The sequence below is a fragment of the Myodes glareolus genome, chromosome 19 (genome assembly GCF_982192425.1).
Source record: "Myodes glareolus chromosome 19, mMyoGla1.1, whole genome shotgun sequence".
Taxonomy (NCBI): domain Eukaryota; kingdom Metazoa; phylum Chordata; class Mammalia; order Rodentia; family Cricetidae; genus Myodes; species Myodes glareolus.
The window spans coordinates 33,244,211-33,266,894 of record NC_142044.1 but is presented as its reverse complement, the minus strand read 5'-3'; positions in this window follow the sequence as shown (position 1 = coordinate 33,266,894).

Below are 22,684 nucleotides of genomic sequence, written 5' to 3'. Positions count from 1 at the left end.
CAGAGGGCCTAGTTAGGTCCCATGCAGGATCCTCAGCTGTCTCAAGCTAAGACTCCTAGCAATTGTGGAGAGGATGCATAAACCGGCCTTCTTCTGTAATCAGATTGGTGAATACCCTAACTGTAGTCATAGAAGCTTCATACATGATGAAGCTGATGGAAGCTGATGCAGAGATCTACAGTCAAGCACTAGGCAGAACTGGGGGATTTCAGTCAAAGAGAGAGGGAGGAGGGATTATATGAGTAAGGCTGGGGACACGGGTGTCAAGATCATGATTGGGGAAATCCATGGAGACAGTTGACCCAAACTCAAGGGAGCTCACTGAATCTAGACCCACAAGCTTTTGAAGACTTGGCAGAGCTGGTGCTATGTGTGATTGGTACAACCATTCACATGCACAATCCCAAGGAATTTTCTAAAATCAATTTTTTTTAAAGAACTATTAAAAAAAAAAACTGTATCCTGTGAGATGGCTCAGCAGGAGCTTACATGCAGGACTGATGACCTAAGTCCTATCCAGTATCCCACAAGTTAGTAGAAGGGTTCGAAGTCCTAACACGTGTCCTTTGACCTCCACACACGTGCTATGTACACAGGCATGTGATATCTACACACACACACACACACACATACACATGCACACACGCCGAGAGAGAAAGTGCCTAGAGTCAGATAAAATAAAGTTAGTATTTTAAAAGCAATAAATAAAAAGCTACAAGAAGCATTTCTCAGTAGGGAAATGCAAATTTACTATATAAAAATCATGTCCTTAAATGCTAGTAGGAAACAATTTGAAAGTAATAAAATACTGACCACTGAATTGAAAGGTAGAGGGGATGAATAGATGAGTGCATTTAAAAATTATTAATTATTGATATGGCTTTATATTATATAAATATATTATATTAATTATTAATATGATTTTAATTATTTTGTTTTTAAAAGATTCATCATATTCATTTTTTAGCAATCCATTTGCAATATTTTAAAGGACACATATTTGAGGATATTTTTTAAATATTTTTGATTGTTGAGAAATATTCGTGTGATAGATGGCATAGCAGAGCAATGGAACATCAGCATAAAGTTGAACCCAAGAGTGTTTTAGGTCGCACACATTAATAACAGTTGAATGCATAGGAGACCTAAGATCAAGGTGTGATTCAGGAACCGACCCCACTGTGTCGTATTCCAATGGTATTTCCTTGCTTCTGGCCAAAATTTCCTCGTCCAAATTTTGCTGGAAATGGCATGCATTATGATGTTTCACACACACTATATCTTTACATTTTTTGAAGGTAAAAAAATCTTCAAATTATAAAATATTTTCTGTGTTTTTTCTATAACAAAGAATTCCCTGAAGAAATCGATCGGTTAATTTTCGTACAGACATAAACTTTTTTGGGGGTTTTGTTTGTTAGTTTATTAATTTGAAACAGAGTCTCAAACTATGGTTTAGGGTAGTCTATAATACATTTATAGCACAAACTTTGGCTTTGAACTTTTTATCTGCTACACACAGCTCAATCCAATATGTATATATTAAAACAAGGTTTAAATCTTTGAAAATGTCATACAGTCTGTATTTCTCACTGAGCATCTCTGTTGGATTACTCATTTATAATAGTCATAAATGTTCTAAAAATGGATTTCTTAAACAATGAAAGGAATATTCTTTATTTTCACCCAAATTAACAAGTGAGAACTCAACTCATAAATGAATGCAAATTGTATTTGTTCTAAATGTCAGACATCTTCAAATAACTTATTTAAATAAAATCTGGAATGGTAGTTTACATATTTCCACCTTTTACATAATCTGTTCTTTTCTTTTAATTGATGAGACCTTTCTTTAAATAATCATATCCCAATTTTGGATTGGTTTTATTTCCTCTGTGTGTGCGTGTGTGTTCTTTTTCTTTCTTGTCCCCTTTTGCCCTCTTTATTACTTGATATGAAAGTAGCTTCCTGCTTTTCTGGCATGTAGACATAAGGAAAATGTAAAATGCCCCTGAAACATAAAATAAAACTACGTTTTGTTTGTTTGTTTGTTTGTTTGTTTGTTTCAATTTTACCTGAGTTTCAGGTAACACGGTGACGTGTCAGGAGTTTTTTCACTTGCCACATCTTCATATCTCTGGACAGTTCAGTGTATATCTTGAAAATTAAATCCACTGTTCCTTACTGTGCTCTCCTAAGCTGGAGGTGGGTGGGTGTAATGTGTCTGCAAAGCACCTTTAATGTCAAATGAGCCCCAGTGAACAACTTCATTATCATAAAAATGCCGGCTCCTCTGTTCTGAGGAAATCCAATTACTTGTGACTGAGGTGTTTGGATGAGAATGACAAAATGAATAACTGTGAGTGGGGCTAGGATCTACATTATGTGTAACCTGGCAGGGGTTCTGGTAAGGCTTCCTGAACGAGAAAACGGGAAACCACAAGAGAGGGTGTTTCGCCCTGATCCCACAACACTCAGGCCTTTTTCTAATTCAATTTTCTTTTTGGCTTTGGAGAACGGCATTACAGGGATGCTTTCCCTAATTATATTTTCTTTGGATAAATTTGTCAAATTTCAAGGAAATGAGGGAAATTACTGAGGGCCAAATTTGAAAAAAAAAATATGTAATACAATAGAAAAACAGACTCTTGTCTGTAGAGAATGGTTTCAGAAAGTAGACCATGGAGCTGGGAACTTAGCCTAATAGATGCCTCTGTGTTGTTTCCTTACCTGCTGCCTCCCCTGGCGTTAGATCCCAATCTCCCATCTAGGAACAGGAAAGAGTGGCCAGTTTCCAGGTGATGACTGGGGAAATGTAGTGACTACATTAAGAAACATGGGGTATGTGTTCATTGCAGAGGCAAAGAGGCCAACTTTGTCATTTCTTTTCTCTTTTTGTCTTTTTCTTATTGGTGCTGGGTTCAAGCCTAAGACTGTCTACTTGACAGGCATGTCCTGTTATTGAACTGCATCCTGCCTTAGAACTTAGACAGAGACTATGCTCATAGTGAGGTCTCTGCGAAGGTTCTGCAACCACCTTTGTAGTCTGTGGATCTTCAATTATCCAAGTGTTCTGGACCCGGGATTCTTATATGGAAAGTAATGTGTTACAGGTTAGGGGGTGTGGTGTCTCGAATGAGTGAGCAAATGCGATGTCTGGTGTGCCATTAGTATTGCAGCCTTCCCCCACATCCTTGCTCCATTAACACCCCTCTTCATTTCTTTCACATGTACAGATAACAAGCTGATTACCAATTATCACAGTAAAAGTATCAGTGTAGGGATGAGTACACGGATAGCTCTGATCTAAAGGTCTGTCTTACTAGTGTAAATGTGGGTTCCAGTCTACTCTATTGTGAGAGAGTTAGGTACACAAGTACCCCCTTTTCTCAGTACCTGCAGGACTGACTTTGTATTCTTGGATTCTCTTGAGCATTAGTTTTGCTTTTTCTACTGAAATCCTCCATAAAGAGTCCCTACCATTCATTTCTGTGTTTGATAGAGAATGATTGTGAACATGCTGTGGAAGAAAGAAGAAGAAGAAGAAGAAGAAGAAGAAGAAGAAGAAGAAGAGGAGGAGGAGGAGGAGGAGGAGGAGGAGGAGGAGGAGGAGGAGGAGGAGGAGGAGGAGGAGGAGGGGGGGGAGTAGGGGAGAGAAAGAGAGAGAGAGAGAGAGAAGAAGAAGAAGAAGAAGAAGAAGAAGAGGAGGAGGAGGAGGAGGAGGAGGAGGAGGAGGAGGAGGAGGAGGAGGAGGAGGAGGAGGAGAGAGAGAAGGAGAGGGAGTAGGAGTTTTAAAGTCTATGACAATTAGGAACTGAGGGCAGAGTCTAGAGGTTAAAGCACTTGTTATTCCAAAGTGTGGCCTGGAGTTTAGATCTACAGTACCCACAAATTACACCTTACAGTAGTAACCTGCCTGCAATAAAAACTTTGGAAAACAGGACAGGGGATCCTGAGAAGAAGTTGGCTAAAATAGACTAGTAAATTCAGTGTGCTCTGGGTTCAAGGAAAGGACACTACACTAACAAGGGTGCTGGTGGTTGTCTAGGGGTATCTTCAGTTTGTTCTCTGCTGAGGACATACATCTGAATGACTGAAAAAGACAGAAGACCAAGCTGAAGGGGAAAGATAGCAATTTTAACCTGTCTACATTCCTGAAGCCTAAGTCTGAAAGTCCATTTGATGCTGACCTTTATACATTATAGGGCTCTTTGACCCTCCCCTTTTTACTATTGGTTCTGCTTAGAAATCTACCTCAGAGCTTTACTAAAGCTTCTCCTTACCGTGTCTTCTGGGAACAAGAAGCTATTATCTCAGGGAACTCATTTATGCTTTCCCTGACTACCCATGCCTTTTAACTACCATTCATCTACCTAAATATGTATTTGACAGTAATCCTGGAAGACAGCTGGCATCAAACTCTGTTTTCTTCCCACATACACACGAAAGAACAAAAGCATTCATGCATACAAATATATATGTCCACCCCCAGAAACAAAGAACACAGATTTGTTATACTCTTTCTCTCTCACACACACACTCACATATGTAAATACAAAATCATCTGTGCATACAAATATACATCCATCCTCAGAAGCATAGAACACAGATTTGTAGTACTGTCTCTCTCACACACACACATATGTAAACACATTCATGCATACAACTATGTACGTCCACCCTTAGAAGCACAGATCACAGATTTGTGGTACTCTCTGGCAGAAATAAGTACTTCAACTTCATCCTTGGAGCTGATACAAAGAAGAGGGAGTCCTTTCCAGATCCCTCCAAAGCTGGCACTATGAATAAACAACCCTAAAAGTCTGGAGACCTATTGTTTTAAAGACCTGCGTTTCTAACTCTATATTTATAATGATAAGAACATGCAATTCATTAAGTTAGAATGACAGTATTTAAAGGTGTGTAATTTAAGCCACCCAGTATTGGAATAATGCTGGATGCCCCACAATTACCAAGATGAACAGAGACTTCCTAGCAAGTTTCTTGCCTGCCTGCCCCCAGGAACTTAAACATAACAAATACTTGCACTTCTCTGTGATTTTCCTTGCTGACCCAACATCTGCATACCATGATGGTTTGTTTGTAACTGATGCTGGTGCTGGTTATTTACTTCTCTGTTTACAGATATCAGTTCTAGGTAATAATACATATTCAACAAAATAGATGCATCAGCTAGACACAAAGTAAGATTTCAGGTCCTCCAAGCAAAGGCAAAGTTTGTTTGCTTGTTTGTTTGTTTGCTTTTTGTTGTTTCTGTGTCTCCTCCTAACACTTCTCATTCTGCCCATCAAAAAGTCAGGCACAAAGATTTCTTCTACCTAGAAGACTGGCTGGATTTACCAAAGATAACTTCTAAATGCATGCTGTCTTAATTCAAAATGATTCTATTAGTATTGTTATATTGTTAAATCTTCCCATAAGATTCTCTTTCTTTAGGTTATATGTTTCCACATAGAAAGACCTTCATTGTTGCTGTGTGATTGGAGGAATGGGATGAATGAGCAAAGATGTTCACACTCAGGGTTCACACATCATGTCTAGGAGACTGTTTTGAACTTGGCCAAGCAGCCGCTAGGTGGAGGTGTTGCCTCATGTTCTAGGGCATAGGCACTCTTCTACTAGTGCTCTCGTGCCAGCACAATAGCCACAAAAAACGCCCAGACAAATACATGAGTTCTTTTTTAAGCAGGTGAGTTGATTAGCAATTTCAACTCCACTAAGGACGGCAGAGTCCCACAAAGACTATTAGTCATAAGTATATCTGTCCCTTTTGAAAAATTTCCCGCTTCTGAAAATGGTCTGTCACTAACTCTAGGCCTTAGCCAAAGTTGGTTGCTCCAAACGTTGCAAATGAGACTTTGGCTGATTGCCCAGGTAGCCAGTTGTCTCTGTCATTTGTTGCACATTTTGGAAGTTGCTTGATTGCACTTCCTGCTTACTCAAGTAATATTATTTCCCTTCTCAGGTCTTCAGTGGGGTTGAAGACTAGATAGCTGTAGTTACTTTCCTCTCATGAGTTGGCCAAGTTGTTTATTATACAAGACTTAAACTCAGTAGGATAGGATAATTATTGAGACATTTATCACATGTTTCTTGCTTGATATTGTTTATGCTGGTTGTAATTCTTAATTTTATACCTGATATTTGTTCTTATTGTGTATAATTTTGTATTAGGCTTACAACTCCCTTATTTAAACAAAAGAAGGAGGTGCTGTAGGAATTTCTACAACCTTTGAGTCACCTGTCCACTTGGGCATGGCCTCTTATACTATATATGCCATGGGTCAGGACTCTATTTCAGAGGCATGATTTTGTTTCTGTTCCCCATTTGTGCAGAGGATTATGATCTGTGAGTCTACCCCTAAATAAATAACCCTTTATTATACTCAAAAATAAATAAAATGGCAAAAACCCAAAACAAATAAAAAAGCATATCTGTCTTTACCATATAATGTATGGAGGTTCTTATGAGTCCTCTCCCTCACAAGGATATCAGTAGTTAATCTTGTCAGGCAATTCTCAACTATTTTATTCAATCACTGACCTTTTCTTTTACATTGTCACTAATATAATAATCCTGAGCACAGTAGAATATGTGTACCTTTCAGTATCTTTATGATTAAAAGAGAGGTGTTGTAAGTTCTTCTTCAAACTCCCTGGCATCACTAGCTGCGGACAGTTGCCTAGGTTTCCAGTAGCAAGTAGGCTTTCCATCTTGTTGAGTTGGTTCTAAGGCCAATTGCAAAACTGGTGATAACCACCAAGACATGCATGCTACTACTACACACTTATGGTTGTCATGCCATTTTGTTTGTCTTTGTGGTTTGTAGGCATTATAGTTGGGTGTGATTGTTGGTTTGCTTCCCTACTTTGGAAATTTATGTGATACTTTTCAGTACCATGAAATATGGTCCACAGGAAAGAGGCACTTGGGTTAATTCCAGTTCAGTGTCCTCTGACCCTGTGTTTGCAGTGCATGGTGTTTTTAGCAATATGGGTTTATCTTCTACCTGTAGGAAGCAACCAAGGGCAATGGTTATAGACTGCATGTAAATTTTTGTTAGTCTCTTGGACATCCCTCAATAACTCAAGAGGGTTTCTCATGCCTGGTGTTAAGAATTTTCTTAGGGGGCTGGAGAGATGGCTCAGAGGTTATGAGCATTGCCTATTCTTCCAAAGGTCCTGAGTTCAATTCCCAGCAACCACATAGTGGCTCACAACCATCTGTAATGGGGTCTGGTGCCATCTTCTGGCCTGCAGGCATACACACAGACAGATTGAGAAAGGTATACCAACTGTTTATCCAATACCAAAGGGCCAGTCCTGAAAACAAACATGCAAGTAACATTATACAAAGTAAGATGATCACATTTATGATTAGGTATTAGGAATGCATTTATGCATGTAACAGCTATTAACCTTTTAAGTCTTGTGAATTTGAAAGAGAGCAAAGTAGGTTATATTGGAGAGTTTAGAGGGAGATAAAGGAAGGGGGAAAGATATTATAGTCTTGACAGTAAAATAAATAATTTTAAAAGTAAAAATACAGACATGTGAGATCTTTATGCTGTATTTCTGTATCTGAATCACATGGCAGGTGCATAGGTTAAATATTGCTAGTGCATGTCTCTTTGGCCATGATCTCACACACTAAAGACTGAGATTTAAGGTGTCACAAAAACTTGATGACACAGCCAGAGTAATAACTTTGGTCACATATATAAAACACCAACAGGCAGCAGGGGCATGGTCTTCATTACCAGTGTCCTTTGTGGCATCAGTCCAATGGAACCCCATATGCAATGGGGATTTTTCTATAGCCATAATGTTTAAATGTGAAGTAATGAAATTAACTTTGATCTTGTGTTCAGATAATTAAAATAAATCAAAAATGCTATAATTTTAAATTGTGGTGAATAAAATAATTCTGAGAGAGATTACAGATTCCTGACATTTCCTCTGTATTAAGGCTTATAATCTAACATGACTTCTATATATTGAATATTTCTCTAGTCAGTGGCCATAATTGTTTTGTCTTTTCATTATTTTTTATTATTAATTTATAAAAATTTCAACTTCTTCCCCTCCTTCCAATACCCTCCAACCCCCCCTCCCACTCCCTCTCCTCCACTCTCTTCTGTCCTAAGAGCAGTCAGGGTTTCCTGCCCTGTGGGAAGTTCAAGTTCCTCCCCGCTCCCTCCAGGTCTAGAAAGGTGAGCATCCAAAAAGACTAGGATCCCAAAAAGCCAGTACATGCAGACAAAACAAGACCCAGTGCCATTATCAATGGCCTCTCAGACAGCCCCCATGTCAGCCACATTCAGATAACCCGATTTGATCACATGCTCGTCCAGCTGGCCTTGGTGAGCTCTCATTAGATCAGTCCCCTTGTATCAAGGGTGAACGCACCCCTTGCGGTCCTGATTTTCTTTTTCAAGTTCTCCCTCCTGCTCCTCATTTGGACCTAGGGGTCTCAGTCCAGTGCTCCAATGTGGGTCTCTGTCTCTATCTCCATCTATCGTCAGATGAAGGTTCCCTCTGGTCCTGCCTTTCTTGTTCACGTTCTCCCTGCTTCTGCTTCTCATTTGGACCTAGGGAGTTAAGTCCAGTGTTCCAATGTGGGTCTCTGTCTCTATCTCCATCCATCGCCAGATGAAGGTTCTATGGTGATATGCAAAATATTCATCAGTATGGTTATGGGCCAAGGCCAGTTCAGGCACCTTCTTATCTGCTGCCCAGGGCACAATCTGGGGACCTCTCCTTGGGCCTGGGAAACCCTCCAGAATCAAGTCTCTTGCAAACCCTAAAATGGCTCCCTTAGTTGAGATATATACTTCCCTGCTCCCATATCCATCCTTCCTCCCTCCCCCCATCCCAATCCCCCAAACCATCACCAATCCTCCACCTCTCCCTTCTCTCTAACCATCTCCCCTTACTTTCACCCCCCAGCCACCGTGTACCCAAGTTTGCCTGGCAATCTTGTTTACTTCCAATATCCAGGAGGATAACTATATGATTTTCTTCAGGTTCACATTCTTATTTAGCTTCTCTAGGATCACGAATTATAGGTTCAAAGACCTTTAACTATGGCTAGAATCCACATATGAGTGAGTGCATACCATATTCCTCTTTTTGGGTCTGTGTTACCTCACTCAGTAAAGCGTTTCCTATTTCCATCCATTTGCATGCAAAATTCAAGATGTCATTGTTTTTTACCGCTGAGTAAAACTCTAATGTGTATATATTCCACACATTTTTAACCATTCTTCTATTAAGGGGCACCTAGGTTGTTTCCCAGTTCTGGCTATTACAAATAATGCTGCTATGAACATAGTTGAACAAATGCTTTTGTAGTATGATAGGGCATCTCTTGGGTATATTCCCAAGAGTGGAATTGCTGGGTCCTGAGCGAGGGTGATTCCCAGTTTCCTGAGAAACCGCCACACTGATTTCCACAGTGCCTGCACAAGTTTGCATTGCCACCAACAATGGATGAGTGTTCCCCTCATTCCACATCCTCTCCAGCATAGGCTATCATTGGTGTTTTTGAGTTTAACTATTCTGACAGGTGTAAGATGGTATCTCAAAGTGGTTTTAATTTGCATTTCCCTGATCGCTAAGGAACTTGAGCATGACCTTAAGTGCCTTTTGGCCATTCGAATTTCTTCTGTTGTGAATTCTCTCTTCAGTTCAGTACCCCATTTTTTAATTGCGTTAATTAGAGTTTTAGTGTCTAGTTTCTTGAGTTCTTTGTATATTTTGGAGATCAGACCTTTGTCTGATGAGGGGTTGGTGAAGATCTTCTCCCAGTCGGAAGGTAGCCTTTTTGTCTTACTGACAGTGTCCTTTGCTTTACAGAAGCTTCTCAGTTTCAGGAGGTCCCATTTATTCATTGATTCTCTTATTGTCTGTGCTACTGGGGTTCTACCTAGAAAGTGGTCTCCTGTGCCTATGTCTTGTAGACTACATCCCACTTTCTCTTCTATCAGGTTCAAAGTGGTCAGATTAATGTTGATGTCTGTAATCCATTTGGACTTGAGTTTTGTGCATGGTAATAGATATGGATCTACTTTCATTCTTCTACAGGTTGACATCCAGTTATGCCAGCACCATTTGTTAAAGATGCTTTCCTTCTTCCATTGTATACCTTTAGCTCCCTTGTTGAAAATCAGGTGTTCATAGTTTTGTGAGTTAATATCCGGGTCTTCTATTCAATTCCATAGGTCGACTTCTCTGTTCTTATGCCAATACCAAGCTGTTTTCAATACTGTTGCTCTGTAATAGAGTTTGAAGTCAGGGATGGTAATGCCTCCAGAAGTTCCTTTATTGTATAAGATTGTTTTGGCTATCCTGGGTTTTTTGTTTTTCCATATAAAGTTGATTATTGTTCTCTCAAGGTCTGTGAAGAACTTTGATGGGATTTTGAAGGGGATTGCATTGAATCTATAGACTGCTTTTGGTAGAATTGACATTTTTACTATGTTGATTCTCCCAATCCAAGAGCAAGGGAGGTCTTTCCATTTTCTGGTATCCTCCTCAATTTCTTTCTTCAAAGACTTAAAGTTCTTGTCAAATAGGTCTTTCACTTCCTTGGTTAGAGTTATCCTGAGATATTTTATGCTATTTGTGGCTATCGTGAAAGGTGAAGTTCCTCTGATTTCCCTCCCAGTTTCTTTATCTTTTTTGTATAGGAGGGCAACTGATCTTTTGGAGTTGATCTTGTATCCTGCCACATTACTAAAGGTGTTTATCAGCTATAGGAGTTCTTTGTAGAGTTTTTGGGGTCACTTATATATACTATCATATCATCTGGAAATAACGAGAGTTTAACTTCTTCCTTTCCAATTCGAATCCCCTTGATCCACTTATGTTGTCTTATTGCTATTGCTAGAACTTCAAGCACTATATTGAAGAGGTATGGGGAGAGGGGACAACCATGTCTTGTTCCTGATTTCAATGGAATGTCTTTGAGTTTCTCTCTGTTCAGTTTGATGTTAGCTGTCGGCTTGCTGCAAATAGCTTTTATTATATTTAAGTATGATCCTTGTATCCCCAATCTCTTCAACACCTTTATGATAAAGGGATCTTGAATTTTGTCAAATGCTTTTTTCACATCCAATGATATGATCATATGGCTTTTTTCTTTCAGTTTATTTATATGATGGATTACATTGATAGATGTGCGCATGTTGAACCAGTCCTGCATCTCTGGGATGAAGCCTACTTGCTCATAATGAATAATTTTTCTAATGTGTTCTTACATTCGGTTTGCCAGGATTTTGTTGAGAATTTTTGTGCCAATGTTAATGAGTGAGAATGGCCTGTAATTCTCTTTCTTGGTTGTGTCTTTGTGTGATTTTGGTATCAGGGTAACTGTAGCCTCATAAAAAGGATTTGGAAATGACTCTTCAGTTTCTATATTGTGAAATACATCAAGGAGTGTAGGTATTAGCTCTTCCTGGAAGTTCTGGTAGAATTCTGCTTTGAAACCATCTGATCCTGGGCATTTTTGGTAGGGAGGTTTTTGATAACAGCTTCTATTTCTTCGCTACTAACAGGTCTATTTAGATTGTTCACCTGGTCTTGATTTAACTTTGGTAAATGGTACTTATCTAAAAACAAGTCCATTTCTTGTACATTTTTCAATTTTGTGGCATATAGACTTTTGTAGTAAGATTCAATGATTCTCTGAATTTCCTCTGTGTCTGTGGTTATGTCCCCCTTTTCATTTCTGATCTTATTAATTTGCGTGTTCTCTCTCTGCCAATTGATTAGTTTGGCTAGGGGTTTGTCAATCTTGTTAATTTTCTCAAAGAACCAGATTTTTGTTTCATTGATTCTTTGGATTGTTTTCTGTGTTTCTATTTTGTTGATTTCAGCCCTCAGTTTGATTATTTCCAGTCTTCTCCTCCTCCTGGGTGTGTCTGCTTCTTTTTTTTTCTAGAGCTTTCAGGTGTGCTGCTAAGTCTCCAATGTGTGCTTTCTCCATTTTCTTTAATTGGGCATTTAGTGCTATGAACTTTCCTCTTAGCACTGCTTTCATTGTGTCCCATAGATTTGAGTATGTTGTGTCTTTATTTTCATTAAATTCAAGGATGACTTTAATTTCCTTCTTTATTTCTTCCTTGACCCAGGGATGATTCAGTAGTTGACTGTTCAGCTTCCATGAGTTTGTCGGCTTTCTGGGGTTAGAATTGTTGTTGAATTCTAACTTTATTCCATGGTGATCTGACAAGACACAGGTGGTTACTAATATTTTTTTGTATCTGTGGAACTTTGCTTTGTTACCGAGTATGTGGTCAATTTTCGAGAAGGTTCCATGAGCTGCAGAGAAGAAGGCAAATTCTTTCCTCTTTGGGTGGAATGTTCTATAGATATCTGTTAAGTCCATTTGATTCATTACCTCTATTAGTTCTCTTATTTCTCTGTTAGGCTTCTGTCTGATTGACCTGTCCATTGGTGAGAGAGGTGTGTTGAAGTCTCCTACTATTAGTGTGTGTAATTTGATGACTGCCTTGAGTTCTAGAAGTGTTTCTTTTACAGAAGTGGGTGCTTTTATATTAGGGGCATAGATATTCAGGATTGAGACTCCCTCCTGATTAATTGTTCCTGTTATGAGTATAAAATGTCTGTCTCCATTTCTTCTGATTGATTTTGGTTTGAAGTCAATTTTGTTGGAAATTAGCTTGTTTCTTAGCTCTGGTTGCTTGAAAAACCTTTTCCCAACCCTTTACTCTGAGTAGATGTCTGTCTTTGTGGTTGAGGTGTGTTTCTTGTAAATAGCAGAATGTTGGATCCTGTTTTCATATCCAATCTCTTAGTCTGTGCCTTTTTATAGATGAGTTGAGTCCATTAATATTAAGTGATATTAATGACCAGTGGTTGTTGACTCCCGTTATTTTTTTATTTTTTATTTTTTGTGTTGTAGAGTTTGTGTGTTTCCCTTCTTTGAGTTGTTCTTGTGAAGGGTCGCTAGATGTCTGAGTTATTGTAGGCAGTGTTGGCAATGTTAGATTCCTTGGGTTGCGATTTTCCTTCTATTACTTTCTGTAAGACTGGATTTGTGGCTACATATTGTTTAAATTTGTTTTTATTTTGGAATATTTTGTTTTCTCCATTCATAGTGAACGATAACTTGGCTGGGTATAGTCGTCTGGGCTTGCATCCATGTTCTCTAGTTTCTGCAGTACCTCTATTCAGGACCTTCTGGCTTTCATGGTTTCCTTAGAGAAGTCTGGTGTAAGTCTGATAGGTTTACCTTTATAAGTTACTTGACCTTTTTCCTTTGCAGCTCTTAATATTCTTTCTTTAATCTGTACGTTTTGTATTTTGATTACAACATGGTGAGGGGATGATTTTTTTTTGATCCAGTCTATTCAGTGTTCTGTATGGTTCTTGAACCTTCATAGGAATATCGTTATTTAGGTTGGGAAAGTTTTCTTCTATAATTTTGTTGAATATATTTTCTGGACCTTTGATCCGCAATTCTTCTCCTTCTTTTACTCCTATTATTCTTAGGTTTGGTCTTTTTATTATGTCCCAGATTTCTTGAATTTTTGTGATGAGAATTTGTTGAATTTGCTGTTTTCTTTGATCAGAGCGTTTATTTTCTCTGTGGTGTCTTCAGAATCTGAAATTTGTTCTTCTATCTCTTGTATTCTATTGATTATGCTTGATTCTGTAGTCTCTATTCATTTATCAAGATTTTACATATCCAGCCGGCCCTCGGTTTGTGTTTTCTTCATTGCCTCCATTTCAGTTTTCAATTCTTGAACTGTTTCCATTACCTGCTTGATTGTTTTTTCTTGGTTTCCCAGGGTATCATTTACAGATTTATTCATTTCTTTAAACTTTTTCTTATTCTTCTCTTCCATTTCTTTACTCATTTCTTCAAACTTTTTGTTATACTTCTCTTCCATTTCTTTACTCATTTCTTCAAACTTTTTGTTATACTTCTCATCTATTTCTTTAAGGTAGTTATTCATATCCTGTTTAAGGTACTCTATTGCTTTCATAGTGGCACTTTTCCCCACTTCTTCAGAATTAGGGTGTTCAAGTCCCTCTGTTGTAGGGTCGCTCAGATCTGGTGTTTTCATGTTGTTTTTCAGATTGTTGGAGGAATTCCTGCCTTGGTGTCTGCCCATCTCTTCCTTCAAATGTTCTCTAATGGATCTTCTGGTACCGGGTCAGGTTCTGCCCTCTGATGAATCTTCTGCTAGAGGATCAGTGCCCCTTACTGGCCAGGAATCTCGCTGAGCTGACACAGGGCCTACCTTTCCACCTGTAGGCTATTGAAACACAGGAACTCCCTCCTGCCAGGTTGCACTTCCAGCCTAGTCCCAGCATGCAAGCCAGCTGAGAGTGGCCATATTTTTAGAGGATCTATGGTCTGTTTTTAGATTTTTTACAATCTACTGAAGATCCCCATAGATCAAGAGTCAGTCACATAAATAACCATTTCCAATAATAAACTATCAGGTTTAAAAAATAAATAAATTAACTTAATTCAAATTAAATAAATGTGAAATCTTTGTTTCTCATTGCCTTTGCCATATGTCAATGGTTAGAGATGCTCTAGACTGTTGTTTTCAAAAACAATAAACTTTTTTTTTAAAAAAATGGAAGCTTTGAAAATAACCAGAGTAGATTCTACTTTAAAATAAAAGCAGTCATTTTGTCCCCCATAACCTTTCGGGACACTTTCTATGCCACCAACAATTGTAGCACTTCAGACCCCCTCTTCCCCAGCCGAATGGGGATGGATGGGGCATAGTTCAAAACAGATATCTAATTTCTTTAACATTTTATTTCCATGGATTTTAGCATCGTATTTATCACATTTAGGCATTCAATTTATTGTCAATTTAAAATAATGAAGCTGAAGATATAATGTACTCTGTGAAAAAATTCCTTAATTTTTATTACTTTATTCTTGATATCTATCAAAGGTGATTTCTAGTTAACTGGGCTAGTTATTGGGCTCAGACTTCCTGATGACTATAACAAGCCCTACTCAAATGGAGTGTCCAAACAGGGCAGCCTTAGTCCATCTATCATTACTGAGAGGCATGCCCGAAAAGAAACTTGCATTTTTATTGCATTTATATTCTTCCCCTGACAATTACGGAACTTTACGAATCTCAACCTCATTACGTTTGGATGGGAGCCAACTGTCTTCTAAAAACTGCACTAAAAATTAATGGTGGAGAATTGCTGAAGAAAGGAAGAAAGTGGTAGAAGGAAGACATATGGTTAACGATGACATATTATTGCAGAAAAATGCAGCGGTTTGCACAAGTACTGGTGTTTGGAATTGAATGGGGGATATTGCCAAATTAAGCAGGCTATGTTAGGAAGCTTACAGGTGCCCTGGACAGTGCTGTATGGAGCTGTTCTATCTCCATGATCATATTTGATATGCAACATTACTTCCTGGTTGTGAGATTCAGCATGAAAATTGGGGCTTTGTCATAGACAGAATACCAAGGAGAGGAGATTTTTTATTTGTTGTATTTTGAACTTAGCTAGGTTTGAGTTCAGCACAGACATATGGAACACTGGAATGTCCACACACCACAACTGTCATCAGGGATGCTGAGATGACAACATTTTATTTTATTTTATTTTTACCCAGAATAATAAAATACTTCTAAATATATCTGGGAAATTGTGAAATTTGGACAGAGGCATTCTGTTCTTTCTAACCTAGAGGTGTTGTCTGTATTAATTTTCATCAAAATGGTGCCTCCTCAGATGTGTAGTTTGAGATGAACTGTTTGTAGAATATGGTTAAGAGATATTTTAAAGTTCATTTTGTCCAAAGAAGATGAAAGAAAAATTGAGCATAAATATTTGGAATTTTCAAAACGTTTTTTTCTTTTTCCATTTTAACTCCTGAGATGGCATGATCACAGTCCCTTACGTTTTAATGGGAATTGAATTTATTTCACAAAAGCAAGAATGATGTTTCTGGAGAAAGATAATTATTATGAAGATGAAATTAGGGAAACATATTGCTGACTATAGCCAGTTTCTTGGCTATAAACCTACTTTCAAGCTCCTTAAAACATATATCTTATGCAAAATAATGACTTTTGTATGAGCATATGTTATGATTACCAAGCTTGGAAGCCAATCTTTGAGACAGATTTGAACCTCAATTCCACCATTTTTTAATCTCTCTCTCTCTCTCTCTCTCTCTCTCTCTCTCTCTCTCTCTCTGTGTGTGTGTGTATGTGTGTGTGTGTGTTTTGCGTGTATGATCATTTAAAACCAAGACTGAATTAGTTCCATTTCCAGATAAGTGAGAAGTATGTATACACATGTAGGCACAGTCACATGCCAGATATGCAATGATTCCTGCATGTGGCCATTCACAGTGGACTAGAATCTAATCAACACTGGGACTAAAAAGAACAGAAGGCAAAAGATGAGTCCTTCCCCTGTGTTTTTGCCTAGTTGATCAGTGAATAAAAAAGAAAAGAAACCAGTCTTCATATTTCATACAAGATGCCTAGCTTCCGAATGGAAGGAGACTCTAGACACAAAACCATCCTCTATTTTAACTCAACACCATAGTCTGTGGGGATTTGATTGAGGATAGTTTTAATGTTTGGTTTTCTACTTGTTGTAGTCTTCCCCTAACTGGCATATATTGACTTATTTTCTGTATTCATTTAGACTGTAAGGGACTTGCAGTTTATCTTTAAGTTGCAAAGCATAGGATAGGGAAATATAAATACAGATGGCTTTCCAAACATTTACATGTTTAACAGAGCCTGAGCTAAATTTGCCTACTCATTCCAGCTATAGTATGGGGTGTCTACCTGTCCTCTTCAACACAGACACAGTCTTTTTCTTCCCCCTTCAAGAAATTTTTGTGATCTCTTTACATGATGATTTCTTTCACAGATTACATGCTACCTCTTTGCCTTAAGGTCTGGTACCAGCTGGCCTGCCCTGAGGAGGTTGGTGCTAGACTGTCGGATATTATAGCATGCATCATACAAAGAAAGAAAGAAAGAAAGAAAGAAAGAAAGAAAGAAAGAAAGGAAGGAAGGAAGGAAGGAAGGAAGGAAGGAAGGAAGGAAGAAAGGAAGGAAGGAAGAAGGGAGAAAAATCACAGAGAAAGCTTCATTTCCAGTCAAGTTCTACAACTTGCTAGTGTCAACATAAAACCACAACTCTGACTTCAAAGTGATGATGTGAGACTTCCTTCTGTATACTGTGAAATAAAAGAACTGCTTTGAGCCTATGACAGAGCTATAGGGGAACAGAGCTAGCTGCACAAAACTACACTGAATTCTGGGAGAAAGGAGGTTGAGTAAGGGAGAAGCCATGTAGCCCCACCAGAGACAGAAGCATGGAACTTTATCCAGTAAGCCACAGCCATGTGGTGATACACAAATTAATAGAAATGGGTTAAATTAATATGTAAGAGTTAGCCAATAAGAAACCAGAGCTAGTGGGCCAATCTCTGATTTAATTATTTTAAATTATTAAATTTAATTGATTTAATTATCTGTGTGATTATTTCGGGACTAAGCAGCTGGGAACCAACAAACGGAGTTCTTCCAACAAAGTGAATATAAGATAATGAATATAAGATAAGTGACCATGGCTCCAGAAAAAAGATTTATGTTACCCCAAATTCCTTCTAAAGTGGTAACAGTTTGATAAAATATTGATATTAACAGAACAAAGAAATTAATAAATTAAGACACTTTTCATATACATCCTTGAAAACTTTTAAGTAGTTGGATTATAGGAAAGAGGGGAAACCTCTGCTACAGATCTTAGGTGCTATCTCACAACATTCCTAGCCTTTTTGGACAGTTGGAAACTAGATGTCTGCACTCACATTCCAAAAGATTTACCTAATGCTTATAAACGTTTTACAAAAGGTAAAAAAGAAGAAAATAAATGGCTAGTGAAGAGACTAAAGATGTGCCTAATAGTTTGACTTTGGACATGCACTATCCAAAACTCTACACGTTGAAGATGTCCTGTCTCTCAGTCTTGCAAAAGGGTCAGCTAGAAGTATAGTTCTTTGCAAGGACTTTCCACCACATTAGTAATCTGAGCTCAGACAAGACAACGTTCATTTAATTGATCTCTTTTTCTATTTTAAACCATTCTAAATAAATAAAATATATTTAAATTAAAATATAGTTATGTTCTTTTCTTTTTTATTTTTCCTCTCTCTAATATATCCTATTTATTCTTTGTTCCCTCTAGTAACAATGACCTGTTTTCTCTTTTTTTTATTTTTGCACACACACACACACACACACACACACACACACATATATACATGTGTATATACACGTGTATATATATGTGTATATATATATATATATGTGTGTGTGTGTGCGCACGCATGTGTACATATATACACGTACATACATACACATACCCTTACAAATATATAAATACAAAATATGTACCTAGAACCTGAACAGTCCATTTAGTGTTGCTTTCATGTATGTGATTTCAGGTCTGACACTCAGTGGTAACGTATGAACACAGTGTCATCTCTAGAGTGTTAGTAGTAGATAAATAATCTCAGGACTAAACACTCAGTGCAAATCAAAGTACCCATTGCATCAACTCCATAGTTTCTGCAAACAGTTGAGTGAATTTTTTTTTCTGGATACTAACATAGAGACAAATTAAAAAGTAAAGCTTTCTAATTATCTAAATTGCTAAAATATTAAGTAATAAACACACTGTATAAAAGTATGAGCACAATACACCTGTGTAAACAACTTATTAAAGTTTGAGAAAATTTTAAGACAGAATACAGTTGTAACAATGGGATCTTCTCAATCAACAGCAGTTCTCCCTATTGTAGCATTTATCATATTTGAATGATAAGGTTTATGAATACATCCGTATTCTAGGCTGTATTATATTATGTGTAGAAACAGTAACCCAGTGAACTGCAAGTTAGAAGAACATAGTTTAGCATTCAAATCAAAGATATTGGCTTTGACATCATTGTGACTGCCTTTATTCAATAAGTAATGAAACTTCTGAGAAAGAAAAAAAATGTGTTTTTCCCAGTTGCCTGCATGTTATAGGGCAAGGCACTTGTGGTTTATTTTCAGTATAACTGGAGTTGAAAAGCCTTTCCCAGACACTAGAGGCTATCAAATAGAAAACTTAATGCCAGGAGCAGGTTATCGCTCTTCAAATTGTTCATCAGTGGAGTCTCACAGACCCCCAAGCATTGGAGGCTACGTCCATTGTTCTTGGCTACCCTCCAGAACTTGGTGGCACAACCAATCACTGAAAATATCACATCTTGAATCAAAGACTATGCTCTGGTACTGAGGTAGAAGGTGCAATTCTACTGGGTAGCTTTCCACCTACTAGAATGCTATGCAAATTACCAGGGGAGTAAAGTAAAATAAAGTCTCAGCCAGCTGTGAGCACTGACAGCTATTACAGTGGTGAAATGGCAAGAAACGTCAATTACCGCCAAAGTGACGAGAATGTCATAGAACTAACCACCTATATTCTGATTAGATGTAAGGCCAGAAATACTCACTAAGAAAGTACGCCTTTCCTCACTTGTCCGCAATTCTGACTCTGTCTGCTGAGTTTCCACCTTTCCTGCACCCATCATGCCATGATCATTTTTTTTTAGCTGATTTTCTATTTTATTCTACCACAGTAGTTCTTGACTTTTGGGTCATGACCCCTTTGGGTTGAATGATGCTTTTACTGGTTTGCACATCTGATACCTTGCATATCAGTATCTACATTATGACTTATAATGGCAGAAAAGTTACAGTTTTAAAGTAGCAACAAAAATAAATTTATGGTTGGGGGGTCACTACAACATGAGGAACTATAGGAAAGGGTCACAGCATTAGGAAGGTTGAGAACCACTGCTTTAGGAACGCTCTAAAAACAAGAAATGTACGCCATAAACATGTCAATCTGCAGAACTTGCACTGATAAAATAATGAGATTTTTTTAATAAAGTAAAACAAAATGATAAAATTCTTTCACTCTTTTCTTCCTGAATCAAAGATGTATCTATTTTTTAATAGACTTTGTGGTGAACTTAAAATAAAAAAGAACATTTAAATGAATCTAATTTAATTCAATCTTTAATTCAAGAGGTATGAAATTCACACCTCTTGCTGCTCTCATCAAAATAGAAGCTGTCATCTTCTAAAATTGACATTTTCATCTTCAGTGGTTCACTTGATGAGACCACTCTGTGTAATTTTCAGAGAGCCCCTGTACCAGTGACAGGTTTCATTGACTTCATATGACCTTTCTACATGTGCAAAATCCTGACATTTGAGCTTAACATCAGATACCTGGCCAAGGGATGCTCTTTTGAAAAATGAAAATTGAGAATGCTGAAAAAAATGTTATGTCTATGAAGATCTTTATTTCCACTTTAAATGTTGGGACTGATGGTTCTTCCAGTTCAGCACCAAGTTTAGTTTCTGCAAATTGACATCTCATCCAAGTATTTTCTACTTATTCCATTTTAGTATTAGACAAGCACTAACTTGTACTTTTAAGTCCTTACAGGTACCTTATTAGGAAACACCTTTGACTTGATAAAAGGGTCTGTTTCCCATTTTATAGGTAACTAAGGCTTTTAAATTTTTTTGATCATGGCAAATAAATTATTTGAATTCCAATCTTCTAGCTTAGCCATGCTTTCTGTATGCTTCTTCCTAAGGCTAAAATGCAAGCAAATAGGAAAGCATATTGTCATCTCAGCTGAATTCTTAGTGGAGGAAAGAGGGTAAGGAGAAAACAGAAGACAATGACTTCAAGGAAGACCCTGCTCAGATTAATTTCTTATAGAAAGTGCTTACCACGAACAAGAAAAAAAAATCTCGATAGTTCTCAAGGCTCTCATAGCTTCACACTCCATTTGCAACAGCCCTGAATGGGACAGTGACAAGTGCAAGGAAGGGGACTCCCTGGGAGCAATTTATATAGCAACTGCCTCTGTTTTCTGTATCTGCTGCTTCTGCTGCTTCTTCTCCATTAGATAAAGATGACACAGACCATGTGTTTCGAGATGCAAGAGACTTAAGTTTTGATACTGTTATGCCTCATGTGGCAACCACCACTCACCCACATGAAATAATTAAAAATAAAGTTGAAATTAGTTTTAAAAGTTTGAAAATCTTTCATTTATACTCATGTCCTCTTTTGGACCTTAGTAGCAAACTCTCCTTCTTTAGTATCTGTGTCATGAATAAAAGTTCTGTTGATCATAGGTCTTTAAGAAACAATGGCATTCAGCACAATCTGTAGAGTCCTGGAAAATTGTGTACAAAGAATTTGGCTACTAATTTGTAAAGTCTGTTTGTACCAAAATAAACGCATAGCTAAGAAACAGCCACAGAGTTGGAGATTTTGAGACTATGCAGCAATTTTAATTTTTATTTTGTCTTCATTGCTAAGTAGAGGAATGGTAGATGCAGGTTGTCCCATATAGCTTGGTGAACACAAACCAAAACTGACTCTTTTTGCAGTGCTATGAATAGGAGGCTGAGTACTAATCTTTAAATGAGACATCAATATTAACTTTATCATCTTTGAAGCTCAGGGAACATAATGGGAGAGGAGGCAGAAAGAATGTAAGAGTTAGAGGAAGGGGAAGATTGGAATGATATCTTCTAGATAAAACATGTCTCTTACTATCCTGAACTCCCAGCAACTATGGTTACCTATACAAGGCCTACACAAGACTAAGCCAGCCAAAATTCCAGCATGGATGGGAGACATGACCTCCATCTCCACCCCTTCCTGATGAACTACTGGCTGTGGATACTTATTGTGGGACAGAGAATCATACTTGTTGATGATGCAGTCACTGATCTTTTCCTGTGCTTCGATGGATGTCCTATATACGTACACATATGACCACCACTAACTAGATTAAGTGAATTATAAAAAAATAAATGTAAAGACTTGGAGTTTGGAGTAACAAAGGTAGTGGGGGTTATGGGAGGAGTTGGAGGTACATATTTATTTACACACTTATATAAAATTTGTAAAAAATTAAATTTTATTCAATTATATGAATATATTTGTTTAAAATTTACTGCTAAGTTGGTAGTATGAATCCTGGATGTAGAAATGTCACCAACTCATATGATTATAAAGAGGCACATTCAAATACGGTATTCAAAAAGGACACAGTAAGTACTAATTATTAAACTTTTATTTTACTAATTTATTTATTCTTTAATTTTAATATTGCTAATATGTGTATTTTAGAAACTATGTTATTGTTTATATATTAACCCTGAGGTAGATAGTCAAAATCTGTATCAATATTCAATTCTCAGAGACATTTGTAGCCCTGTAGTTTTCTGAAAGACATCATGACCTTGTCAAAAGATCAAGAAAAATTTAGTCTGCTTTTCTATGGGCCATTTAGATTCATTTGTAGGGTTCAGCTTATATATCATCTTTCCACATCAGAAATTAAGCTTTATAAATCTTAAGTAGACTACCTTACCCTCATCTTAGGGCTTTTCTCTATGTTCTCTCAGAGTCTCTCATTTCTAAGTTTTTCTGCAGGTGAAATCTCAATGTAGGTGTTCCTCAGTGCAGTTTCATCAAACACCTTGTCATGCTCTGCCATAGATTACAAGCCAATTTTCAGGATTCT